This window comes from Nicotiana tabacum, chromosome 24 (genome assembly GCF_000715075.1).
Source record: "Nicotiana tabacum cultivar K326 chromosome 24, ASM71507v2, whole genome shotgun sequence".
NCBI classification, from domain to species: domain Eukaryota; kingdom Viridiplantae; phylum Streptophyta; class Magnoliopsida; order Solanales; family Solanaceae; genus Nicotiana; species Nicotiana tabacum.
The window spans coordinates 16,392,019-16,399,021 of NC_134103.1; the positions used below are offsets into that span (position 1 = coordinate 16,392,019).

Sequence of the window (7,003 nt, forward strand, 5' to 3'; positions counted from 1 at the left end):
TCATTGGTCGAACTGGAAAAATAGTAAGAGATCGAGCAATAAACTAGCTGTCCAGTGCCCTCGTTTGTGCGCACTTCAATCCTAAAGTATCCCCGTCCTCGCCTCGTTAAAAACCTCCTCGAGAAAATCCAATTAGGACAAAACTCGAGTGAGGGAAAAAATAGTGCGACTTTGGGGACCTCGTCCTTTAAAAGTTGAAGTATTTGAGGTGTGTAATGTTCCAGTTGTTTGATAGTCGCTTTCCTTCCATTGTTTCTAGTATGAATGACCCTTTGCTTGCTAATGCCGTGATTTTGTAGGGGCCGTCCTAGTTTGCCTTCCCGTGGGTATTTGCTTGCTTGTGTTTTAGCTTTAAGCACGTAGTCCTCGACATCAAGTGGCTTGATCTTTACCCTCTTGTTATAGTAGCGTTCTGCTTGTTGCTTTTAGGTGACCATTCTTACGTAGGCCATATCTCTTCATTCCCCGGCTTCGTCGAGTTTCTGCTTTCTACTGTCATCGTTTTGGGGTCCGCTTTCATGGAAATATCTTAGATTGGGTTCCCCGGCCTCGACTGGTATTATTGCATTATTCCCATAGACTAATTAGTATGGCGTTTCCCCTGTGCCCATTTTTGGCGTTGTTCAGTAGGCCTAGAGTGTTTCTTGTAATATCTCCGGCCACAGTCCCTTGGCGTCTTCAAGCTTCTTCTTCATGATGTTCAGTATTAACTTGTTGGGGGACTCCGCTTGCCCGTTGCCCACGGGGTGGTAAGGCGTCGATAGTATTCTCTTGATGTGTCATTTTTCAAAAAAGTCGGCGACCTTCTTTCCTGCAAATTGAGGTTCGTTGTCGCAGCTGATTTCTTTGGGGAGACCCAAACCGCATATGATGTTCTTCCATATGAAGGTGATTACTTCCTGTTCGTGTATTTAGGCGAATGCTCCTGCTTCCACCTATTTAGAGAAATAATCAGTTAAAATCGGGAGAAATCGTACGTTACCTGCCAGGAGGGGGCCCATGATATCCATTTCCCATTAGATGAACGGCCAGAGGGAAGTTACTGATTGTAGGTGTTCGCCTGTTTGGTGGATCATTGGGGCGTACTTATGGCATTGCTCACATTTTTCACGAAATCTGCAGCCTCCTTTTTCATGGTGGGCTAGTAGTATCCTGCTCGTATGAGGCACCTGACAAAAGCTCGATTACCTGAGTGAGCTCCACAGCGGCTTTCGTGCACTTCTTCAAGGACGTGAAGCGTCTAATTTGGACCCAAGCATTTCACCAGGGGGCTGCCATATGTTCTTTTGTACAGGTCATTGTGAATGGTGTTGTACTTGGCCGCTTGCATTCACAGCTTCTTGGCCTCTTTTTTAATAATTTGGGAGTATGTCGTTCTGCAAATATGTAATAATACGGTTGCACTAGTCCCAAGATAGGTTTATAGTTCTTATCTCAATTTTGGTCTCCTCTTGTGATGTTTTTGGTGGCTTCTGCTAATTTGGCAAGGCCATCCGCCTCGATATTCTGTGCTCGGGCAATCTGATCAAGCTGGCATTTGTCGAACTCAGGTAGTAGTCTGCAAATTTCGGTCTGGTATTTTTGTAACCTTTTCTCCTTGATTTGGAAAGTCCATGTGACTTGGTTGACCACGAGCTGAGAATCACAGTGCAACCTTAGCCGCTTCGCCCCGTATTTGAGTGCTAGTATTAATCCTGTAATTACGGCCTCATATTCTTCCTCGTTGTTAGTCTTGTCCGGGCACCTTATAGATTGGCGAATCACTTCGCCTGTTGGGACTTCGAGTATGAATCCCAGCGCGAACCCTAACACGTTGGATGAGCCGTCAGTGTATAGGACCCAGAGGTCGTGTATTTAGGGAGAAGCATGGACGACTTCCTTTTCGACTTCAGGCAGTATGTGCAAACTGAAGTCAGTGATGAAGTCGGCGAGGACCTGAGACTTTATCGCCGTTCGCGGTCGATATGTAATATAGTACTCGCTTAGTTCGATGGCCCATTTGGCCAATCTTCCCAAAAGTTCAGGTTTGTGTAAAATGCTTATTAAGGGGAAAGTCGTGACGACCGAGATGGGGTGGCATTGGAAATATGGTCTAAGCTTCCGTGAAGCTACGACTAAGGCCAGAGCCAGCTTTTCAAGATGGGGGTACCTCGACTCGGTGTCGACTAGTGTCTTGCTTATGTAATAGATGGGAGATTGCATACCTTTATTTTCTTGGACTAAGACTGCGCTCATAGCTACTTCGGACACGGCGAGATAGACGAGGAAAGGTTGTCCTGGTTCCGGTTTTGAGAGCAACGATGGCGAGGACAGGTACATCTTTAACTCCTTCAGTGCTTGGACGCACTCATGGGTCCATTGGAGGCCGTTCTCCTATTTTGATTACGCCGAAGAAATTTTGGCACCTATCGGAGGACCACGAGATGAACCTTGACAGAGCGGCGATACGACCGGTCAGTTTCTGGACTTGCTTTTTGGTAGTCAAGTGCTCTGGTATACCTTTGATGGCCTTAATTTGGTCAGGATTGACCTCGATATCCCGCTGCGACACTAGGAGACCTTAAGAATTTCCCTGAGGCCACGTCGAATGCACATTTCTCGGGGTTCCATTTCATGTCGTATTGCCTGAGTATGCCGAAGGCTTCTCTTAAATGGCCAATGTGATCTTCTTTCTTTTTGGATTTGACCAGCATGTCGTCGATGTATACCTCCATTGTTTTTCTAAGTTGTTCTTTGAACATCTTTGTCACCAGCCTTTGGTAAGTTGCCCCCACATTTTTCAATCCGAATAGCATGACCCTGTAGCAGTACGTCCTCTGGTGGGTTATGAAGGTGGCTTTTTTCTTTTCTTTTTCCTTCATAAGGATCTGGTTGTAGCCCAAGTAGGCGTCCAAGAAACTCAGCAACTCATGCCCGGCTGTCGCATCGATGAGCTGGTTGATATGAGGTAGTGGAAACGAATCATTGGGGCAAGCTTTGTTCAGGTCGGTGAAATCTATGCACATCCGCCACTTTCCATTCTTCTTTTTCACCATGACCACGTTGGCGACCATTGGAGTACTTCAACTCTCTGACAGAGCCATTTTCCAATAATTTTTCCACTACTTCGCGCACTGCATCATTGATAGCGGAATTGAACTTACGTCAAACCTGCCTTACTGGGGGGTAGAGTGCATCAACATTCAATTTGTGTGTGGCGATCTCCATTGGGCTACCTGGTATATCTGCATGGCTAAAAGCAAACAGGTCCGCGTTAGTAATTAGAAATTTGCGAAACTTACCCTGTTCTTGGAGTTTGAAGCCGATGTAAGCTTTATTGTTGTGGTCGTTGACATCTAGCTGAACGGGATCGAAGTCCTCTATGGTTGACCCTATAGCCTCGGCCACCTCAGGGTCTCTGATGACGTCCTTGATGTCGTCGCATATCGACCTCAACCCTATTGATTGCTTCTCTTTATCTCTCATTTATTAGGTGGTCGTGCAGTCTAGGGCGATGCAGTAGCACTCTTGGGATGTGCGTTGCCACCCACGTTTGCTGAATATGCCCCATGGAGTTGGGAATTTGATGACTTGGTACAAGCTGGAGGGTATGGCTCTCATGGAGTGTATCCACGGTCGCCCTATTATGGTGTTGTATGTCGTATCCTGGTCTATGATGTGGAACGTGGTCTCTAGAGTGACGCCACCCGCCAGGACGGGGAGTGTGATCTTGCCAGATGTTCGTTCAACTAAATTGTTAAAGCCTGTTAGTGTGATGCAGCGTGGTACTATCTTGTCCTCGAGTTTCATTTGTGTGAGTACTTGGGGATGGATACTACATGCGCCGCTCCCATCATCTACCATAATTCGTCTTACGTAGGTATCTAAAATTCATAAAGTAATAACAAGAGCGTCATAGTGAGGGAATGCCAAACCGTTTGTATCTGGCTTATCGAAGATGATACTTTCTTCGAGTTCATCATACCGTTCGTGGGTGATCGGCCGTTTGAGCTTGTAGGTCGTGGTGAAATTCACACTGTTGACGGAAGCGTCGTCCCCACCGCCGATGATCATGTGGATGGTGCGGGCTGGAGAGGGCGGCTTTGGCGGCCCTTGATGTTCGCGTCCCCTAGAAAAGTTGGTCCTTCCCCAGTCGCTCAGCAATTCTTTGAGGTGTCCCTGTCGCAACATGTTTACGACTTCCTGTCTTAGGGCGATGCAGTCTTCGGTTTTGTGTCCTCGCTCTTGATGGAACTCGTAGAGAGCATCTTATTTTCTGGTATTCGAGTTCGATCTCATCTTCTGTGGCAACTTAACCTTGGGTCCGAGTTTCTCCAAGGTGTAGATGATCTCTGTAGGTGACACAAAAAAATTGTGAGCGGATAGTAAATGGGGCATACCTCTTTCATTTCGGTGAGTCCCCGTTCTTGATAGGGGCTAGCCCTTTTCATGGCGAGGTGAGGATACAGCGGTAGTTCTGACATATAGGAGATATCGTTCCCAGTTTAGCCGTGAGGCCGCTGGATCTCTTCTGATATCACTTCTCCGTTCTTTTTTGGGTTCTGGTTGTACTGAGGTCAGTCGATGAATCGGCCCATTGAGGTCTTCTTCATCTGCTCGAACTTCGGCACAATATGCATTATGTATTTTGTCCCAAGTTGTTGGGGGGTACTTCATAAGCCGGCTTAATAATTTTCTTGTTGCTCTTGAACTATTTCTGTTTAGCCCGTTTTGAAAAGCGGCTACCGCCATTCCCTCTGATACATTGGGTAAAGTCATTCTTACTCGGTTGAAACGGGCGAGGAAGTCCCTAAGTCCTTCTCCCGGGGACTGTTTGATAGCAAAGATATCATTCACTCTTGCCTCGGCCTTCTTGGCCCCGGCATGGGCTGTCGCGAACTTATCGGCCATTTCCTCGAAGGTTTCGATGGAACGAGCTAGCAGTTGCGAGTACCAGGTTAATGCCATTCCCGTTAGGGTTTTGCCGAATTTCTTCAGCAGAATGGAGGATATTTGTTCTTTGGAGAGGTCATTGCCTTTCACAGGGATGATGTAGTGGGTCACATGATCCTCGGGGTCGGTCGTGCCATCGTATATTTTCATGTAAGGTGGCATTTTGAAAGTCTTTGGTATGGCATATGGGGCAGCACTATCACTGTACGGCTTCTCGACGAACCGAACAGCATCTCTCTTCGGCAATAACTTAGGAGCGGCCGGTATTTTATCGACCCTTTCTTGATGCTCTCTCATTTGATCCCGAAGTTCCTTGTTCTCATTTTTCATTTTCTCCATCCTTTTCAGAATGGTTGTGAGAGCATCACCACCTGCATTGTTAACAACATTGTAAGTGATACCTGTCGTCGCGGGTTCGGGGGGGAGGTTAATCGTGTTGCTCGTTTATTGGTGGTGCAACACGGGTTCTCGCATTTGTTGCAGCTGCATCCTAAGCGGTTTTATGGAGGACGCTGGTCAGTGTATCAGTTAGCCAGGCCTCAAGAAGTTTCTTTATCGCTGGCGGTGTCTCCTCTCCCACGGATGTGGAGGCTGTCTTGCCGAGGGATTTTGTGATGCTGCATTGGGGAGGGGGCGATCCACCTCGCCTAGGGGAGGCGTTCGGCATTGTGTCCTCGTCCATTGCTTCAGAGCTTTCATAGATGATGTCCATGAGGTTGGTTGGGAGGTCACTTATCATTCTCGTTCTTTATTCTCTGTTACCGGCCATGTTAGATCGGTGCATGCAGAGAGAGAAGAAAAAGAAAAAAAAGGTTCTTCTTTTCATTTTTTTTACGTCAGCTACCAGTGCCGGTAGTAGATCTTGAAGAAACTAAACGACTTAGTTAGAAAATCCTCACAGACGGCGCCAAATTGTTTGACCATAAAATGTAATCTCCGGTGAAACTATTAAATTTACGTAGTATGGGGTTAATTCTGACTAAGGATAATAACTCTAGATATTAAGCACAAAAACGTATAGTAGATAGGACAGATTCCGTATATGGTTGGTGACAATAAATGCAAAATACTCTTAAAGCAAGGACGCTAAGGGTATTATAGATAACAATAAATGTCAATAAATTATATTTAAGTAAATAAAGAGAATGATTCGCCTAATAATGGATGAGTGAGACGAATATTTTGCGTGACAATGATGAATGATAGATAGATCCAGGATTCGCATGAACAATCCTCGGATCTGATGGAAAGGTGGGGAATAATATATCACCAAGAATATTTGTAAAGGTAACCTTTGTATTTTTGGCAAAGAGAGAGTCTTCTTCTCAAAAGTGTTCTTATCAGAATCAATATTACATGTATCATTGTCTCTTCTTTCTATATATATGAGGCATTTTTTCTAAGAAACCTTAATAGTACAAATGCAAAAAATATTCACCAGATAGTACCCTATCTTAACAAATTAACCGTTGCAAGTCTTATTATCAATAGTCAATCTCGACCTCGACCCTTGCTAGCATTTTGTTTTCGATAACCGTCGATATCTTGACCACGGCTCATGTCGGCACCTCGGCCATTGACCTCGCTGCGTCTTGGGCGAGCTCGGCCGATAACTTTCTTTAATGTTATATTACGCTAAATATTTTGAAGACGTATTTTGTCCTATACAAACTTACCTTGAGCTGCTGCAGAATTCATAGAGTTTGCCAGTATTAATTAGAGAAAATGATAAGAGCAACTTCAGCATCACAAAGAATAGAAAGTTCATAAGCTTTCTTGAGCAGTCCATTTCTTCTCTTTGCAAAGGTCACTTGTCTATTTATTTTATTCTCAATTCTTTTCAGTTCTACCTTCCCTCTTCCCATTTTAGCTAGCTTTCTTTTTTTGGCTTTCTGAATGAAATATAATATAAAAATGTAACAAGATTCTATTCTAAATCAGTTGTTTTAGTCTGGAAAACTGGTGTGTTTTGCCATAATTAAAAGTCTATGTAAGACAGTTCAATTATAGTTTTGGTTGCTCCCTCTTCTCCTTCTTTTCTGATCCTTTACCTCTTCTTTTTCTTTCTTTT

The 7,003-nt window shown here is 44.8% G+C and overlaps 1 pseudogene; it reads right to left on the minus strand.

Annotated features, from left to right (window-relative positions):
* Positions 1-6,797, minus strand: part of LOC142178035 (MADS-box protein 04g005320-like) — a 49,690-nt pseudogene extending 42,893 nt beyond the window's left edge.
* Between the last annotated feature and the right edge of the window lie 206 nt (positions 6,798-7,003).